The following is a 21,079-nucleotide window of genomic DNA, read 5'->3' on the forward strand; positions in this document are numbered from 1 at the left end:
TTTTTCATATACATGCTGTACTCTTTAAGTCCCTCACATTCATATGATATATATTGGTTATTACTTTTAATACCTATCTAACCGGTCCACCGATTTGTTATTTAGCAGTTCTTCTGATAATCTCCATCCAAGTCATGTATTACGAGTGGGACGTGCTCCTGCCCTCTCTCTCTCCTGTTAAAACAGCTAATTTCAATATGCATCATTTACTTAATTGTATTTCTTGCTTTTATTCTAATGATTGTAATCACACTTCTAGGTATCCTATATGTATCAATAACTATGTCTCTCATTGCAGGTAACAAATCTCCCTCATAATTCTCCTATTATTCCTATATCTCTCTCTCTGGGCAACGATTGGAATTATATCTGGTTTACTGTTCTTTCGCTTTAAATATCTCTCAGGATCACTGTCTCTGCTTTCCATCTTAGTGATGATGTTTTGCAACTATCATGATGTCCTCTTAAGCTTTTTGCTTGCATAAGTTTTGCATCTTTCATGTTATCAATATCTACACCGTGTGTTAACCCTTTGGATCAGCTTATCATTGCAAAGTGTTACACTATAGCTGGTTTTTCCATAAGGGCATATCATATACGTTCACTGACTCTAAGTTAATATTAACAGTCTCAGGATAATTTTATTTTAAGTTTTTCTACTTTAGCAGATTTCTCACCATATTTGTGATTATTCTGCTTTTTAATATACATTTCTTGCCTACAGTCCACCCTTCCTTCCTACATATTAATTACCGTAATATAATACCTGGAATACTTCTAGCAATGGTTGCAAAGCTTCTTCTGCATTTCTGGTTTTATATGACACTACATCCTATGTGCAGTTTTCATTATGTCTCTCTTTCTCTACTAAGTCAATTCCCGTCAATATCTTTAATGTTTCAATCATGTCCCCTCTCAGTCTTCTCTTTAAGGGGCCCAGTTTCTCTAGCCTCTCATTGTACAGCAACTCCCCCAGTCCCTTAACTATTTTAGTCGCTCTTCTCTGGACCCTTTCGAATGTACGGCGACCAGGCTGGATGCAGTATTCCAGGTGGAGGGCATACCATGGACCGGTATAATCATACCTAGCATTCTGTTAGCCCTTTTCGCCGCCATTGTGCATTGCGCGGATGGTTTCATTGACTTGTCTACAAGTACTCCCAAGTCTCTTTCATGGGGGCTCTCTCCGAGTATAAGAACATAACATAAGAATTGCCATCTCCGGATCAGACCCTAGGTCCATCAAGTCCAGTGATCCGCACACGCAGAGGCCCCGCCTGGTGTACCCTGGCATGGTTTTAGTCCCCATATCACTCTATGCTTCTCATAAGGAGATGTGCATCTAGTTTACTCTTACCCGTATCACTCTATGCCACTCTTAAGGAGATGTACATCTAGATTACCCTTAAATCCTAGAACGGTGGATTCTGCAATTACCTCTTCTGGGAGAACATTCCAGGTGTCCACCACTCGCTGCGTGAAACAGAACCTCCTGATATTTGTCCTGGACCTGTACCCCCTCAGCTTCAGTCTGTGCCCTCTAGTCTGTGTTACAATGGACATTGTAAATAACTGTTTTTCCTGCTCTATTTTGTCGATTCCTTTCAGTATTTTGAAAGTCTCGATCAGATCCCCTCGCAGTTTCCTCCTCTCAAGGGAGAACAACCCCAGTCTTTTAAGTCGTTTCTCGTAATCTAAGCTCTCCATACCTTTCACGAGCTTTGTTGCTCGTCTCTGCACCCTCTCCAGCAGTTTTATATCCTTCTTTAGGTATGGAGACCAATGTTGGACGCAGTATTCCAAGTGTGGTCTGACCATCACTCTATAAAGCGGCATTATTATTTTCTCTGATCTACTCGTGATTCCCTTCTTTATCATGCCTAACATTCTATTTGCTTTCTTTCACGCCGTGCACATTGCGCCTATGGTTTCAGGATCCTATCAATTAGTACACCCAGGTCCTTTTCCTGTTCTGTTTTTCCCAGAGTTGCACCTGACATACTATACTTGTGTTCCTTATTCTTTCTGCCTAAGTGCATCACTTTGCATTTTTCCACATTAAACTTCATCTGCCATTTATCTGCCCATTTCTCCAATCGACTCAAGTCGCACTGGAGTCCCTCACTGTCCTTCTGCAATTTGATTGCCCGGCATAGCTTTGTGTCATCTGCAAACTTGATGATCTCACTGGATGTTCCATCCTCTAGGTCATTGATGAAAATATTAAATAAGATGGGCCCAAGTACCGAGCCCTGGGGTACACCGCTAGTCACCTTCTCCCAGTCTGAACTTCCCATTTATGCCCACTCTATGCCTTCTGTTCTCCAGCCATTTGCCTATCCATATTAGTATATCTCCCTCTATTCCATGGCCTTGCAGTTTCCTGAGAAGTCTTACATGTGGAACCTTGTTGAACACTTTCTGAAAATCCAAGTATATAACATCCACCGGTTCTCCATTATCAATTTGTCTGTTCACTGTCTCATAAAATTGAAGTAGGTTCGTCAAACACAACTTCCCTTTCCTGAATCCATGTTAGCTGACTCTCATCAGGTCGTGTTTGTCTAAGTGCCAGATTATGCTATCCTTGATCAGCGCCTCAACCATCTTCCCAGGGACTGACGTGAGACTCACAGGTCTATAGTTGCCTGGCATTCCTCTCGATCCTTTTTTAAATATCGGTGTGACGTTCGCTATCTTCCGGTTGTCCGGTATCTGCCTGTTTTGATTGACAGGTTGGCAAGTTTTTGCAATAGTTCTCCGATTTCCACTTTCAGCTCTTTCAAGACTCTCGGATGAATTCCATCTGGTCCAGGAGATTTGTCATTTTTGAGTTTGTCGATCTGGCGGTATAGCACCAGACATCCTGTATTTGTGCATTATCCACTCAACTAATTTCTATTTTCATGATTATGTTATGATGCTTTGTCTCTCCCAGACTGGTATTGTTGCTAATACTTCTTTTTATGATGTTCCTCCCTTGAGGTTGAGTAGTATAAGTCATAAAAATATTACCACATTGTTTATCAAGGCTTCTCTATAATACAACTACTACTATTTGTTATTTATAATTCGTTATTTATAATACTACTACTATTTGTGATTTCTATAGCGCTGAAGGGCATACACAGCACTGTACATTTTAACATACAATAGACAGTCCCTGCTCAGAAGAGCTTACAGTCTAATTTAGAGAGGACATTTCAGGGTTGGGGAGGTAATAGTGGGTCTAGGTCAGTGGTCTCAAACTCAAACCCTTTGCGGGGCCACATTTTGGATTTGTAAGTACTTGGAGGGCCGCAGAAAAAATAGTTAATGTCTTATTAAAGAAATTACAATTTTACATGAGGTAAAACTCTTTATAGTTTATAAAACTTTCCTTTAACAGTTAAAAGGAAAGATATATAAACTATAAAGAGTTTTACCTCATGCAAAATTGTCATTTATTTAATAAGACATTAACTATTTTTTCTGTGGCCCTCCAAGTACTCTATTTTTTTCTGCAGCACTCACATTTAAAGTTCAATATCTTTTCTTTCTCAAAACTGGCACATTTCAATCACTAAATTGAAAATAAAATCAATTTCCTTCCTTTGTTTGGTAATTTCATCAGTCTCTGGTTGCACATTATTCTTCTGACTGTGCATCCAATACTTCTTCCCTTCTTTCAGCCTCCTGTATGCTTCCTCTCCTCCAGACCTCATTCCCTCCCCCAACTTTTTCTTTCTTTCTCTATGTCTGTCTTTCTCTGATTCCGTGCCCCATTTTTTGCTTTGTTTCTGGTTCCCTGTCCCCCCTCCTTTCTTTCTTTCTTCCTTCCTTCCTCCGTGCCCCATTTTTTGCTTTTTTTCTGGCTCCCTGTCCCCACCCCACCTTCTTTCTTTCTTCCTGCCCTCCCCCATGCCACCGCCGCCGCGGAATAGTCTGCTGCCGATGCCGCTATCGGGAACAGGCCGAGATCTCCCTGCTTCTCTTCTGCATGGGGCCGACCAACTCTTGCTGACCGATGTCAATTCTAAAAGGACGTTCCGGGCAGCCAGGCAGCGATTGGCTAGCCAGAACGTCCTCTCGATGTCAGAGAGTTGGTCGGCCCCACAGGGAAGAGAAGCAGGGAGATCAAAGAACACGGTGCCGGCCTGATCCCCGATGGCAGCAGTGCGAAGGGAAGGGAAGCAGGTTGGGCACCACTGCTCTAGATGAGCCGCGAGCTGCACTCTAGGGAGAACAGTGGACCGCCCCCCCCTTGGTACGCCACTGGAGCAGCAGCGTGTCTGGCCGGCTCGTTCGTTCAAAGCCACGGGATCCGTGCCTGTGTCTGAAGCCTCTCTGATGTTGTGACATCAGAGAGGCTTCCGATGCAGGAGTGGATAGCGCAAGGAGCCGCCAATCCGCGGCTTTGAACGAACGAGCCGGCTGCTGCTCCAAAAGGAAGAGAATTATCGCCTCCAGACAGCGGGCCGCAAATAAAACCTGGAGAGCCACAAATAAAACCTGGAGAGCCACATGTGGCCTGCGGGCTGCATGTTTGAGACCGCTGGTCTAGGTATCTGACAGCAGTTCATTATTAACTTTAACCTCATTAGTACACATTGCTTCCTCTACTCTGCAGTATCTGTTCCACCACAGAGATTTCAGTTCTTATAGTGACACCTTCCATGATCAAAATGTTGTATTCCCTGTTTACCTGATGGTGACTTTTTGCAATTATTCTCCTTTTGCATGAGCTTGTTTCCCTCAAGTTGATGCATTTCAATACATTATTGATACCATCACTTGCTTAAATCAACTCTACTTTCACGTAATTTGATTACTGATTGTGTCATTTGATTTAACAGGACTCATCCCCATATAGGAACTCTACTATTCATGTTGGTTTTTCTCAAGCTAATTTTACTAGCAATATTGTTATTTCATTTTTATTGTTTGATTATTTTATACCAACTCCATTGCTAATACTTCACCTGAACGATTTATTTGTCTAAATGATATGCCTTTTTTCTTATTTGAACTTCCTGGACAATTGGAAGTGGGTTTTCCTGGTCCTGTTGGTCACATGTTTGACAAGCTGGTTTGTGCTCTTTTCTTCCCCTTACCCTGGAGAGGGTTCTCCTCTGGATTCCAATCCTTTGTTGCTTCAGTACCTTGCTCCTCTCACACAATATCTCATAGAGTGTGTTTTTTTCGACAGCTTTTTCTCTAATAAGTATGACTTCCTTTAAATTTGCCTCATGGAATGTCAATGACATAAATCAACCTCTCAAATATTAAAAAAAAAAAGTACTACCTTCGACTGAAGGATTATGATATTCTTCTTCTTCAAGAGACCCATCTAAACTCAAGAGAATGTTCTCTCTTTAAACTACCTGGGTATAACACCCACTTGTTCTCCTCTGCTCAAAAGAAGAAACGAGGTGTTTCAATGTTGTTCAAAAATACTACTAATGCACAGATCCTTCATCAATTATCTGATGTCGAAGGCAGATGGATCAATACATTTGGGCTCCACTTGTTTATCCATTATGAATGTATATGCACCCAGTACTGACTTACCTCACTTCATGATATCCTTTGAGTGAAACACTTAAAATTTTCCAATTATCCTCTTCTCATAGGTGGAGATTTCAGTCTCCCTCGCGACTCTACTCGTGATAGACACTCTTCTACCAAATTTCACACTACTAAAATGTGGACTGAACTTCACCATATTATCCATGATTTAGGATTATGTGACCCTTGGAGACTTCTCCATCTGGCCGAGAGCTCCTTCACTTTTTATTTGGTCCCTCACTGATCATACTCCAGAATTGATTCTTTTCCCTTATCAAAAATGTTACTTCCACAGATTCGTGCATCCATCATACACTCTATAATCTTATCAGATCATGCTCCGATTGGTCTTTATCTGGAACTACAATATGTAACACCTAGACACCAATGGAGATTGAACACATCCCTTCTCTCAGACCCTATCTTTCTAGATAAAATACGCAATTTCATCTCAGAATTTTTCCTTAACAATATGGATTCTGTATCTTCATTCAACACAGTTTGGGAAGCTTTCAAAGCAAGCCTCAGAGGGGAAATCCTTAGCTATATGTCATGGAAAAGAAATGATGAATCCTCTAGACTAAATTCTTTAGAAGCTGAAATTTCTGCAATTGAAACACAACAGATTAATTCCAAGAATTTAAACTTACCTCCTGAATTGGTTAAGAAAAAAGCTGAATATAATCTCCTATCCCGTCATAAAGCCCAGGAAAGCTTTTTGCTTTCATGTACGGGTAAATATATGTCCATTAACAAATCTGGTCGACTTCTCACCAAATATCTTGCTAACAGAAAGCAACGTGCCAGAATAGCCTCTCTTAATGGGGCACATGGATCTATTCTCACTGATGATACATCTATCTCCCAAGCGTTTGCTTCCTTTTGTGAAAATTTATACTCGTCCTCAACTCTCAACTCCCAATCAACGAGTGATAGCTTTCTTTGTGACTTTCCCCATCCCTCTTTATCACATTCCCAAGCACTGAAACTTGGAGCTCCCATTGGTGAAGATGAAATCATTGATGCCATAAAATCTTTATCCTCACACAAAACACCTGGTCCAATGAATACCCAGCAGAACTCTTTAAGGTTCTCTCCTTGGAGTTTGCACCTCTCCTGAAATAATTATTTACATATCTTTTCTTACACCCTGAAGACCAAGGTAGCTTTACGGAAGCTCACATCATAGTTTTACCCAAACCTGGCAGGGATGAATCTAATATAGCTAATTATTGACTTATCTCACTCCTAAAACTGACTGTACAATTCTAGCTAAAATAATAATAATAATAATAAAATAGTAACATAGTAACATAGTTACTATTTTATTATTATTATTATTATTATTAATAATAATAACAGCTTATATACCGCAATACTGTGAAGTTCTATGCGGTTTACAAAGATTAAGCAAAGGTACAAATTGATTGACTTTAAGAGGGGAGGAAGAAAGAGGGTTAATAGGACAGGAAATCCATTGTTGAGGAGAGAGTGATCAATAGAACAAGTTAATCGCTATAAAGGGGAGAGAGAAGAGAGGATCAGTTGTCTAGATACTTTAGGAACAGGTGTGTTTTCAGACTTTCCTAAATTCCTCATAAGTAGTGGGCGAAAGCAATTGTTCTAGGTCTTTACCCCATGATGCTGCTTGGTGCGAGAGAAGATGTTCATGGTGTTTTTTCAGTTTACAACCTCTCACTGGGGGGGAAATAAAGTTGGAATGTGAGCTTCTCTTGTGTCTGTTGGCTGAGAAGACGAGAAATACTAGCTTCCAGACTAGATAAGATCTTGGGCTCCATAGTTCACCTTTACCAGGTAGGGTTCACAAAAAATCATTTCATAGGTGATAACACACGCAGCTTTCACTCTCTAATAGATGTTATCCAATCTTCTTCTCTCCCCATGTAGCGATTTTGCTTGACGCCGAAAAAGTGTTTGACATGGTAGAATGGCCACACTTTGTTGAATCTCTCCGATGGTTCGGCTGTGGGGACGGTTTTGTGAAATGGGTTCAGCTGTTATATGCTAAACCTTCTTCCAGATTACGTATTAATGACTCTATCTCCACTCCTATTCTTCTTCATCGAGGCACCCGCTAAGGTTGTTCCTTGTCTCCGCTCCTATTTAATATTGCTTTGGAACCCCTCTTTATAGCAATTAGACTTCATCCTGACATCTTTGGTATATCTGTTCTGAACAATTTAAAACCCTTGCCTATGCAGACAATTTCCTAATATTTCTTTCCAATCCTTTCTTCTCCATACCAATCTTACTCCAAGTAGTTTCTCAGTTCTCAAAATGTGCTAAATGTTGGAAATTATGCCCCTAAATAACCATACTTCTGTCTCTGACTGTGGTCCTATTAACTTTAAAGTGGTCAGATTCCTCACTGAAGTATTTGGATGTTCTTCTCCATCATGACAAAAATATTATGATGTACCTGAACCTAAGCGCCATTTCTTCCAAAGTTGAGTCCTTATTAAAACGCTGGTCTCCCCTATCCTTGTCATGGTGGAGATGTATTGAGGCAATTAAGATGACCATCATCCCAATTGTCAATTACTATTTATCCATGTTACCTAAATTAGCTCCACGTGACTTCTATAAATCTATAGAAAGTAAACTTATTGAATATCTGTGGTGTATGAAAACTCCAAGGATTGCCGTTAAAATACTGAAAACCTCCACAGAAAATGGTGGCTTGGGATTTCCGGATTTCTTCCTCTATCACATCGCCACGCTCCTCAGATACAGCTCTTTTATGGGTTCAAGATTCTGTTCCAGTGGATCGTCGCTCTGCTTGGTTTTCTAGAGAACAATCCCTAGTTTCTCCCATCCCACTCTCATGTCTACCATATACTCCTTTGCATATGATCTCTGATAAATCTATTACTATTATTGCTACTATTCATGCGATCCAACATTTTGATTCTATTTTCCATCAAAATAGATGGCATACTATTTCATTTCCTCTTTGGTACAATCATCAAATCCAAATTGATAACTATCCCATTCATTGGCGCACTTGGATGGACAGAGGTGTTTGGTCGTTGGACCATATTTCCGAAAATAATATTCTCTAATCCTTCTTCCAAACCATGTGCAAATTTGCCATTCCCTCATCAGAATTTTCTCACTGGCTACAATTTTCTTATTGCATTAAAAAATGCTTACCCTCCATTTCTGAATAACCCAAATCGTCAGCTTTTCTCTCGTTCTCATGTCTAGGATTCACTTTGGGTCACTCCACATCTATTTTTTTATAGGGAGCTGCACTTCAAACTTTTCCCCAGATCCAAAACGTCTATTGACATATGGTCCAGTGAAATGTCTTAGAAGGGATCTGCCAAGGATTGGGAACTCTATGACCTACAGCATCTTCTAGTCTCTCACAATCCCTCTATTTTCTATCTTATAAAGCCATCCGAATAAGATGTTTCACGCTTGTCTGAAGGACTCTAATCACTGCTGGCACTGCCATTTGGACTTGGGGGACTTACATCATATGATTTTTTCTTGCCCTAATATTGTTACTTTTTGGTCACAAGTTTGGAATATCATCAAACAGAACTTCCCGATACAATCAGAACTTTCTACTGATATACTCCTTTTTAGAGCTCTCGCTATTGAAGACTCCTTAAACACCTGGCAGAAATCTCTACTTAACATGTTGATAGCAATTACTATCCAAATGATTTTACATAATTGGAAATCTGCAGACCTCTTGAATATTACATTCTGGTGGAACACAGGCCTTCTGATACACCTATATGAAGCTAAAGCAGCGGAATTCTCCAACAGACAACATATAGTTAATAAGATTTGGACTCCCATAATGAACTTCTCTTAACTGCCAATGACATCAAAAACGGGAGGAAATAAGAAAACTGCTCCACACTCGCGGACCCCAAGGTATAAGCTGCAAGGACTGTCTTCTGCAGCAGTGCTGTGGCAATTGCGGGGTTAAGTGGCCACGTTTCAGCACTGATTTGAAGGGAGGTGTGGGGAAGCGTTTGCAGCTTCTGCAGGCAGCGCCGGAGATCGAGCCTGTCACCCTTATCTAAGCGCTTCCCAGCACCTGCCTGTACTTGCATGCAGCAGCAGCATCGTCGAAGGGAGCACAAAACATGGTAGAAATTGAGAGCAGATTCAACAATTCCTCTTGCTTCTCGCCTCAGAGTCCAGCCTCCCAGTTGACAATGAAAAGGTGGAGCAAGGAGACCACGATCACTGTAAGTGAAAACCAAGCGTGAGTTCAGGGCATTAGCGAGCAGGGTTGCCTTGGAAACCAGCCAGCAGAACAGAACTGATGCAGTCGCAAGGGTCAGTGAAAGGGGAGCAGGAGCAAAGACATGCACAGCCACTTGCAGCAGGGGCTTAGAGGGCAAGGGAGCTGCAGTTGGAGAGACTGAGGAAGGGAATGTTCAGAGAAAGAAGAAATGAGACTGAAGAAGGGGGGGAAAAAAGAAGAGACACCTACAGGGAAACACAGGATCAGGAGCATACAGAGAAAACAGGAGAGCGTAGAGGTTTGCAGGAATCAGGAACATATAGAGAAAGGAGAGCAGAGACCCCTGCAAGAAGAGAAAAAGAGCAAAGAGACTGGGGATGAGAAAGAGAGCAGAGATGCTTGCAGGGAGAAAAAGCAAGGCAGTAATGTTACAGCTGGAGAGTGCAGAGTGAGGAAGAAAGCAGAGACAACGCTGCACAGGGAAATGGAGGGGGAGAGAGACAGAAAGAAAAACAGACAGATATATTTTACCACCCGATAATGTAACGGGCTTAATATAGAAACATAGAAGATGACGGCAGAAAAGGGCTACAGCCCATCAAGTCTGCCCACTCTGCTTACCCACCCCCTGTCTATGCCCTAATGACCCAATTTCCTTATCTTGACCCTCGAAGGGATCCCACATGGGTATCCCATTTATTCTTAAAGTCTGGCACGCTTTCTGCCTCGATCACCTGCACTGGAAGATTGTTCCAATGATCAACCACTCTCTCTGTGAAAAAATACTTTCTGGTGTCGCCATGAAATTTTCCGCCCCTGAGTTTGAACGGGTGCCCTCTTGTGGCTGAGGGTCCCTTGAGAAAGAAAATATCATCTTCCACTTCGACACGTCCCGTGAGGTACTTAAATGTTTCGATCATGTCTCCCCTCTCCCTACGTTCCTCGAGAGTGTAGAGCTGCAATTTGTTCAGTCTCTCTTCATACGAGAGACCCTTGAGCCCCGAGATCATCCTGGTGGCCGTCCGCTGAACCGATTCAATTCTGCGCACATCTTTACTGTAATGTGGCCTCCAGAATTGCACACAGTACTCCAGATGAGGTCTCACCGTGGCCCTGTACAACGGCATTATGACTTCAGGCTTTCGGCTGACGAAACTTCTATTGATACAACCCAATATCTGCCTTGCCTTAGATGAAGCCTTCTCCACTTGATTGGCAGTTTTCATGTCTGCACTGATGATTACTCCTAAATCTCGTTCTGCTAAAGTCCTAGTTAAAGTTTCTCCGTTCAAGAAGTACGTCCTGCATGGATTTCCGCTTCCGAGGTGCATGACCTTATATTTCTTAGCATTGAAGCCTAGCTGCCAGGTTGAGGACCAACTTTCCAATGTAAGCAGGTCCTGCGCCATATAATTCTGTAAACTGCATTCATTTACTATATTACATAGTTTGGCGTCATCGGCGAATAGTGTTATTTTACCTTGAAGCCCTTGAGTCAGATCCCCTATGAATATGTTGAAAAGGAGTGGACCCAGGACCGAGCCCTGCGGCACTCCACTGGTCACCTCCGATGTTTTAGAGAGGGTACCATTAACCACCACCCTCTGAAGTCTGCCACTCAGCCAATCATTGACCCATGCAGTTAGTGTCTCTCCTAACCCCATCGATTCCATCTTGCTTAGCAGCCTGCGGTGTGGGACACTGTCAAAAGCTTTACTGTAGTCCAGGTACACGACGTCCAAAGACTCTCCCAAGTCCAACTTTCTTGTTACCCAGTCAAAGAAGCTGATGAGATTGGATTGGCAGGACCTACCCTTGGTGAATCCATGCTGACTGGGATCCCGAAGATTCCCTTCATTCAAGATCGTGTCCAATTTGCTTTTAATTAGTGTTTCCATGAGTTTGCACACTATTGATGTGAGACTCACCGGTCTATAATTCGCAGCCTCTGCCCTGCAACCCTTTTTATGCAGAGGAACAACATTAGCTAATTTCCAGTCCAGGGGAACTTTCCCCTTACTTAGGGAGAGATTGAATAGCTCAGCCAATGGTTTCGCCAGGACATCGCTCAATTCTCTGAGCACTCTTGGTTGCAAATTGTCTGGTCCCATGGCTTTGTACACCTTGAGTCTTGCCAGTTCACTGTAAACTTCACCTGGTGTGAACTCAAAATTCTGAAACGGGTCTTCTGTGCTTTGTGTTGCCTTCAACTGCGGACCGTGTCCCGGTGCCTCACAGGTGAAGACTGAGCAGAAGTATTCATTCAGTACTTCGGCTTTATCGGAATCTGCTTCCACGTAACTTCCGTCCGGTCTTCTAAGGCGTACTATCCCGCCTGTGTTCCTTTTTCTGTCACTAATATACCTGAAGAAGGATTTGTCCCCCTTTTTAATGTTTTTTGCCAGAATTTCTTCCACTCGAAGTTTTGCCTCCCTAATTGCCATTTTGACCGCTGTAGAACCTAAGGAAAGATGGCCCAACAAACAACACAGATGAACAACAAATAACCAACATACATGAAAACGAAACACCAGTAGACATGTATTGGAACTCCTTTCAGGACCTAGAATGGAACAGCTTCATAAAACTATATAACAAATACACCAAATCAAACTGCATCCTAGATCCCTGTCCACCCAACATAATGAAAGCAGCCCCTCTAGACTTTAAAATAACACTATGGACTCATATGTCCAACAATTTAAGAAACGGAAAATTCCCATCAAAAAATGGTCACATTATAATCACCCCAATCCCAAAAAATCGTAAACTACCCCTAACATCAGCAACCAACTACAGACCAGTAGCATCTATCCCATTTTTCGTAAAAATAATGGAAGGCTTGGTACAAACCCAACTGATGGACTACCTAGATCGGTTCTCACTGCTACATGAAACCCAGTCAGGCTTCAGACCTCTGTTCAGTACTGAGACGGTGATAGCAGCAATCTTAGATTACCTACGTAACCTATTTAGCAAAGGCCACAAAGCCTTAGTGATGCAATTCGACATGAGCTCAGCCTTCGACTTGGTGGATCACAAAAAACTACTACAATGTTTAGATTCAATCGGCATCGGAGGCGAAGTGCTGGACTGGTTCCGAGGTTTCCTCACAACCTGCACATATCAAGTCCGCTTCAACTGCAATCTCTCAAAAACATGGAGAAACCCATCAGGCGTTCCACAAGGATCTCCACTCTCCCCACTACTCTTCAACGTCTATATAACTACACTAGGCACGCAGCTAACCCAGCGAGGCATAAAAGTATTCAGCTATGCAGACGATTTCACAATCATAATCCCATTTGCGGCATCCCCCTCTGAAACCATCCCCACAGCAACTGAAGCGCTAAACACGATGGAACAATGGACCACAGATTTCAAACTGAAGCTCAATTCAGAAAAAACTAAATTCTTCATAGCCTCGCCACACGCACAGAATACGACAACATCACTACACATTAACAATCTAAACTACCCCATTCAACCAACGATGAAGATCCTAGGAGTAATACTAGACCAAGGCCTAACCATGAAGGACCACATAGACTCCTTAATCAAAAGAGGGTTCTTCACACTCTGGAAACTTAAGTCCATTAAGGCGTACTTCCACACTTCAGCTTTCAGAATGCTAGTACAATCCCTAATACTAAACCACCTGGACTACTGCAACATCACCCATCTGACGATCCCCCAGAAGCAAATGCAAAGACTACAACTGATACAAAATGCAGCAGTCAGGATGATTTTCGGGCTGAAGAAGTCCGATCACATAACCCCTTCTTACCGACTCCTACACTGGCTGCCGATGGAGGCGCGCACAAAGTTCAAGCTAGGATGTCTCTGTTTCAAAGTATTAAATGGTCTAGCTCCAAAATACATCACAGATCTCTTCTCATTCCCAACCAACAGACACGAAAGAAAAACACACATGAAATTTGTCTCCCCACCGGCTAGAGGGTGCAAATATAAGAGACACCACCAACAACTGCTATCATATCAAGCAGCCATGTGGGGTAAAGACCTAGAAAAACTCATTGCACACACAAACAATTATGAAGAATTCAGGAAACACCTAAAAACTTACCTATTCGTGAAACACCTAGGCAACGAACCGGAACAACAACCCCCCTCGTAACATCATCACATAACTAAACTTGCAAAGTGTTAACCACAACCCCTAATCACTAACTACGAACACTCTATTCAAGTCACGGAATATTTCTACTTCTGCGCAAACAGCTTGGCACTTCCTGGCCTTGCAACACACAAACTGTTGTTAACATTATTAATATTATCAGATGTAGACTGCATGGTACGAGATGTATACTGCTATACTCTTTAATTCATTGTAAGTAAAGTTTCTCTTTATTATATTGAGATGTACACTGCTAAACTCCTTAATTCATTGTACGTAAAGCTTCTCTTTATTGTATTTACATTTTCTTTTATTGTATCCACAATCTCTTTTACTGTAAACCGCCTAGAAGTCGCAAGATAGCTGGCGGTATATAAAAATAAAGTTATTATTATTATAGACCTTGTCCTATATTCTACTTTTGCCTCTCTTTTCTCCGTGCGCTTGTAGGAGAGAAACGCTTTTTTCTTCTCCTTAATGAGGTGCGAGATCTCCGCGGTGAACCATTGGGGTTTATTGTTTCTTTGTCGTTTATTTACTGATTTTATGAAGCGGCTAGTTGCTTCATGTATGGTTGATTTCAGTGTTAACCACTTAGCTTCTACATCATCGGTCTCCGCTTGGTCCTGCAGCGTCTGATGGACGAAATCTCCCATGCGTGCGAAGTCTGTGCCCCGGAAATTGAGTACCTTTGTTTTCGTGTTTGATCTAGGGAAGCCTTTCCTAAGGTTGAACCATACTATGTTGTGGTCGCTGGAGGCTAGCATATCTCCTACTGAGACCTCTGAGATACTTTCCCCGTTGGTGAGTACCAGGTCGAGGATCGCCTGGGTCCTAGTGGGCTCCGTTACCATTTGTTTGAGACGTGCTCCCTTTATGGAGGTTAAGAGCCTCCTGCTACCGCTGGTTGTCGCTGAAAATGAGTTCCAGTCTGCATCAGGCATATTGAAGTCCCCTAGCAGTACAGCTTCTCCTCGTAGAGTGATATTCTCTATTTCTTCAATTAATTCTGCGTCCATGTCTTCCAGTTGTCTTGGGGGTCTGTATACCACACCTAGATACAGGCATTTTTCTCTGCCTCTTGCCAGGTTTACCCAGAGGGACTCCCCGGTGTACTTGACATCTGTGATCCTGGTGGTTTTGATGTCCTCTTTAATGTATAGAGCTACCCCCCTCCTAACCTGCCCTCTCGAAGTAGATTGTAGCCCGGTATAGCCATATCCCACCCATGTGAGTCCGTGTCACACATTTGAGGGGTGGGATGGGGTCAGTACCCACTGCGGGGGGGGGGGGGGGTCATGCCTCAGTCCTTTCAGTGATCAGTATGGGTACCTGTCTGTGACTTACTCGTTATTGAAACAGGTCCAGATAAAAACATCCCAATGGTTCCATTATCCCTGAAAACGTCCAACTTCTGGGCCCACTCAAAACATTTCCCCTTGTGATTGAGACACACGCGGAGAAACCTGTCTCAAATATGAGTTTCAAAAATCATGACTTAGATGTTTTGCCATGAAAATCATCCATCTGCTGTTCTGTGCCACTTTTGAGACATTTTTCTTCCTTGAAAATGAGCATCTAACCCTTTGAGGGCGACATGAGCTAAAGCATTGCATTGTGTTTCATGTGTTCTGTGACAAAAACAATTTTGCTAGGAACTGAGCAACATCAAACTAGAACCTCAAAGAACAAATTCCTTGTTTCTCTATTGTGGAGATGTTGAATAGAGCACAGTTCTTCAACCGCCGGTCCGCGGACCGGTGACGGTTCGCAGGAAATTTTTGCCGGTCCGCACAGGGCCGGTAAGATTGACTTACTTCAACTTCCTGCCAGTCCGCGCAGGGCCGGCAAGATCAACATCTGAAGTCTGCGACTCTGCGCTGGGCCGGAGAGATCTTGGGGAGCCTCCGACAGTGGCTTTCTCCCCTCTCTGCAGCTCTCCTTTACTTTCCAGCGCAGCGATTCACGAAGGCAGCCTCGGGGCTTTTGCTGAGTCGCGGCTGCCTCTGATGATGCAACTTCCTCTTTCCTCAGAGGCGGCGCGACCCAACAAAGGACCTGAGGCTGCCTTCCTGAATCGCTGTGCTGGGAAGTAAGAAGAGCGGAGGGGAGAAAGCCACTATCAGAAGCTGCTGGGTAAGGGAAAAAAAGGGCTGCTACTGGAGAGGGAGAAGGAGAAGGAGAGATGCTTCTGGGAGGGGAGGAGGGAAAGGAATCTGGGAAGCTGCTGGGCAAGGGAAAAAAAGGGACAGCTGCTACTGGAGAGGGAGAAAGAGAGATGCTTCTGGGAGGGGAGGAGGGAAAGGAATCTGGGAAGCTGCTGGGCAAGGAAAAAAAAGGGACAGCTGCTACTGGAGAGGGAGAAGGAGAAGGAGAGATGCTTCTGGGAGGGGAGGAGGGAAAGGAATCTGGGAAGATGCTGGGCAAGGGAAAAAAAGGGACAGCTGCTACTGGAGAGGGAGAAAGAGAGATGCTTCTGGGAGGGGAGGAGGGAAAGGAATCTGGGAAGCTGCTGGGCAAGGAAAAAAGGGACAGCTGCTACTGAAGAGGGAGAAGGAGAGATGCTGCTGGGAGGGGAGGAGGGAAAGGAATCTGGGAAGCTGCTGGGCAAGGAAAAAAGGGACAGCTGCTACTGAAGAGGGAGAAAGAGAGATGCTTCTGGGAGGGGAGGAGGGAAAGGAATCTGGGAAGCTGCTGGGCAAGGAAAAAAGGGACAGCTGCTACTGAAGAGGGAGAAGGAGTGATTCTGCTGAGAGGGGAGGAGGGAAAGGAATCTGGGAAGCTGCTGGGCAAGGGAAAAAAAGGGACAGCTGCTACTGGAGAGGGAGAAAGAGAGATGCTTCTGGGAGGGGAGGAGGGAAAGGAATCTGGGAAGCTGCTGGGCAAAGAAAAAAAAGGGACAGCTGCTACTGGAGAGGGAGAAGGAGAAGGAGAGATGCTTCTGGGAGGGGAGGAGGGAAAGGAATCTGGGAAGCTGCTGGGCAAAGAAAAAAGGGACAGCTGCTACTGAAGAGGGAGGAGAGATGCTGCTGGGAGGGGAGGAGGGAAAGGAATCTGGGAAGCTGCTGGGCAAGGGAAAAAAAGGGACAGCTGCTACTGGAGAGGGAGAAGGAGTGATTCTGCTGAGAGGGGAGGAGGGAAAGGAATCTGGGAAGCTGCTGGGCAAGGGAAAAAAAGGGACAGCTGCTACTGGACCTGGAGGGAAGGAGAAGGAGAGATGCTGCTGGGAGGGGAGGAAGGGAAGAGAGTTACTGCTGGACAGGAGGAGGAGGGAAGGGAGAATGAAAAAAGGAAGGAAACAGCTGGCAGGGAGATTAGAGGAGGGGAAAGGGAGACACAGGCATGAGAAAGTAGAGAGATTGATGATAGGAAGGGGTCAGCAGAAAAATAAGCAGAGAGGGACAACGATGATAGATCTGGTGTAGGAGAGATAAAAATGAAGAGAGCAATGAAGCTGGAATGAATCATGTAAAAAGGAGAGAGGGGTACAAGCTGGATGGAAAGGGGAGAGGGGCATAGAAAGAAGACAGATACCATATAGAAGGGGGAGAGGACAGACAGTGGATGGAAGGGGCAGGTGCTGGATTGAAGAGACAGAGAGGGCAGACGCTGGAAGGAAGAGAGTGAAAAGAAGATTGAAAGCAGAAACCAGAGACGACAAAAGGTAGAAAAAAATAATTTTATTTCTATTTTGTGATTAGAATATATCAGATTTGAAATATATATCCTGCTAGAGCTGGTGTTAGACATAACTGGGGACTGCAAAACCCAGGAAGTGCTTCTTTAGCTTCCAGCTGGCTTAGGGTGCTCTCTGACCAGGGGGCAGTTGCCCTAGTTGCACTCCCTAAAAACTATTCCTGTCATTGCAGTATTTTGTTAGCATGATATTTCTGTGTAACATTCTGTAATAATTTGGCTTGTTCAGTTTTCTTGATAGTAGAGGGGATATATGTGAAGGGGAGGGGAGACAGGGGTTTTGTTGATCCTTGCTCTGAATTATTTTTTATAAAATGACAATTGTACAGAATATTGTTTCTTTTTATACTTGAATAAAATACATTCAATATAAAATCATAACTGAGGCTTGTGTGGATGGGATCAGATGATTTGTGGGGACCGAGCTCATGGAGATGGGGCGGAAACGGGGTTTTTAAATTTTAGTCCTAATAGTTTGCCGGTCCACAAAATAATTCTTTTTTTTCTGCCGGTCCACGGGTGTAAAAAGGTTGAAGAACACTGGAATAGAGAGTTGGCAGGGACAGAAATCCCAACCATCCCTGCCAGAATCCTGCCCATCCCCTCTGTCCCTGTATAAAAATGACCTGTCCCCATAAAAAGCAGCAATTACTTCTGACAGTTTTGATTATAATTTTAATTGAGTTTTACAGAAAATTCAAAACAAAGTCAGACATCTGCCAGAACAGGCATAAAACCAATACCCCTTCTCCCTCCCTATCCCCAGTTGGGTGGGGTTGGCATTGGCATATCAACAAAATGCTATCCTAAAGTACATTTAAGGCAGAATTTGATGAACAGAAAGAAGATGCCCGGTGAAGCAGTTCTCTCCCCCTCAGCCCTTTTTTTTAAGTTACATATGTAATGTACCTGCTGGGCTGCTGGTACCTGCTGGGCTGAAGCAGTTTAATGCAGGGTAGTCTGGCTCCAGAGCTGCAGTTATGCTTACCAATTTCTTCCGTGCTCCTCTGCACAGCCGCAGTGAGTGGTGGCAGGCTTGAGCCAATGAGATTCTTGAGAGGAGTTCTCACGCCAAGGCTCACTACTGGGAGAGCTCTGCACATCCACCAATCTGGGAAGTGCTCAAAATTGGCCATCAAGCTCCAGCTCTGTCTCCCTGATTGGTGGATGTACAGAGCTCTCCCAAGTGAATGGCAATCAGCAACTAGTGCGCTGAAGAGTCGAAGAAGCTTAGAGGGAATATTGGAACAAAGGTAGGCTGACATTTCTGTGGGAACCCCGGAGAACTAGCGTCCATCCCCATAGGAGTCCCATGGACCTGGGGGCATTCCTGCTGGGTTCCTGTGGGACCTGTGGGATTCCCGAAATCCCCATTCCCGTGCAGACCTCTAATGTTAAGTACAAATGCAAAAAAAGGGGAGAAAAAGAGACCTCAAATTACATAGCCTCACCACTTGATCAGCTTGGTCTTGGGCAGACAACAGTCCTATACACAGGACAAAAAAACTCCACTTGTGGTACTCAGTCAGGGCCAGTTTGCTGATTTCATAGTTGCCAATCCAGGTCACAAGTACCTGTCAAAATCCCAAAGAGTAGCAACATTCCAGAATCCCAAAGAGTATCAACATTCCAGAACCCCAAAGAGTAGCAACATTCCAGAACCCCAGAGTAGCAACATTCCATGCTACTGATCCAGAACATAAGAACTACCATCTCCGGATCAGACCTTCGGTCCATCAAGTCCTGCGATCCGCACACACGGAGGCCCAGCCAGGTGTACACCTGGCGTAATTTTAGTCACCCATATCCCTCTATGCCTCTCGTAAGGAGATGTGCATCTAGTTTGCCTTTAAATCCTAGAACGGTGGATTCCGCAATAACCTCCTCTGGGAGAGCATTCCAGGTGTCCACCACTCGTTGCGTGAAGCAGAACTTCCTGATATTTGTCCTGGACTTGTCCCCCCTTAGCTTCAGTCCGTGTCCTCTTGTCACATTAGACATTGTAAATAACTTTTTTTTTCCTGCTCTATTTTGTCGATTCTTTTCAGTATTTTGAAAGTCTGGATCATATCCCCTCGCAGTCTCCTTTTCTCAAGGGAGAACATTCCCAGTCTTTTAAGTCGTTTCTTGTATTCCAAGTTCTCCATACCTTTTATTAGCTTTGTTGCTCATCTCTGCACCCTCTTCAGCAGTTTTATATCCTTCTTTAGGTTGGGAGACCAATGTTGGATGCAGTATTCCAAGTGTGGTCTGATCATTGCTCTATAAAGCGGCATTATAACTTTCTCCGATCTACTCGTGATTCCTTTCTTTATCATGCCTAACATTCTATTTGCTTTCTTTGCCGCTGCCGTGCATTGTGCCGACGGTTTCAGGGTCCTATCTATCAGTACACCCAGGTCCTTTTCTTGTTCGCTCTTACCCAGAGTTGCACCTGACATTCTATACTCGTGTTCCTTGTTCTTTCTGCCTAAATGCATTACTTTGCACTTTTCCACATTAAACTTCATCTGCCATTTCTCTAACTGACACAAGTCACTCTGGAGTTCCTCGCTATCATTCTGCGATCTGATTGCCCGGCATAGCTTTGTGTCGTCTGCAAACTTGATGATCTCACTGGATGTTTCTTCTTCTAGGTCATTGATGAAAATATGATATAAGATGGGCCCAAGTACCGAGCCCTGGGGCACACCGCTAGTCACTTTCTCCCAGTCCGAGAACTTCCCATTTATTGCCATTCTCTGTTTTCTGTTCTCCAGCCAGGGCAAGCAGTGTTTTCCCCCATGTCTTTCTCAATAACAGACTATGGACTTTTGCTCCAGGAACTTGTCCAATATAAAGGTTTTTTTCTTTTCTTTTATGTTTTTATTTCTACATATTACCTAATAGGCAACTAACTGATGTCCTTTTTGTCATCTCTTCTCTCAAATTTTCTTGTCTTTCATTCTTTAAATCGGGACGATGATTGTCTTTTTGGTGTACAGTGTTCCCCCGGTCATTCACGGTCGGCGGTTGGCGGTCCCTGTCATTTGCGGTATTTTCTGACCGCGACCGCTGACCAGAAGAGGACAGCTGGAGAGGCAGGAGAGAGCAGCTTGAGCGCTGGCGAGTGAAAAAAAATCACTCACTGTATGCGCCAATTGCCTCTTCCTGCACTAAATTCAGGCCTTACCAATCAGGAGCTGCTTTGACACGCAGAGGCGGTTGGAACATCCAGCGAGTGATTTCCTTCACTCGCTGGTACTCCGGCTGCTCTCTCATGCCTCTCCCGCTGCCCTCTCCAGTCTCCCCCATGAAAAACCGTATTCGTGGTTTTTCAAGATTCTCGGGGGTTCCTGGAACGGAACCCCCACAAATTTCAGGGGAGTACTCTATAATATGATTTCTAATTCTTTTCTGGTGTATAAAATGTGTTTTCTTATTTTATTCTGCTTACTGCAACTTAGTAAAAGCCGGTGTCAAAGAAT

General features: G+C 43.8%; 1 protein-coding gene across 1 annotated transcript in view; it reads left to right on the top strand.

The window, feature by feature from the left end:
- The window catches only part of LOC117355354 (secreted Ly-6/uPAR-related protein 1-like), a 201,693-nt gene that overhangs the window by 12,506 nt on the left and 168,108 nt on the right, over nucleotides 1–21,079 (top strand). The window lies entirely within an intron of this gene.

Source organism: Geotrypetes seraphini, chromosome 2, assembly GCF_902459505.1.
Source record: "Geotrypetes seraphini chromosome 2, aGeoSer1.1, whole genome shotgun sequence".
NCBI classification, from domain to species: Eukaryota; Metazoa; Chordata; class Amphibia; order Gymnophiona; family Dermophiidae; genus Geotrypetes; species Geotrypetes seraphini.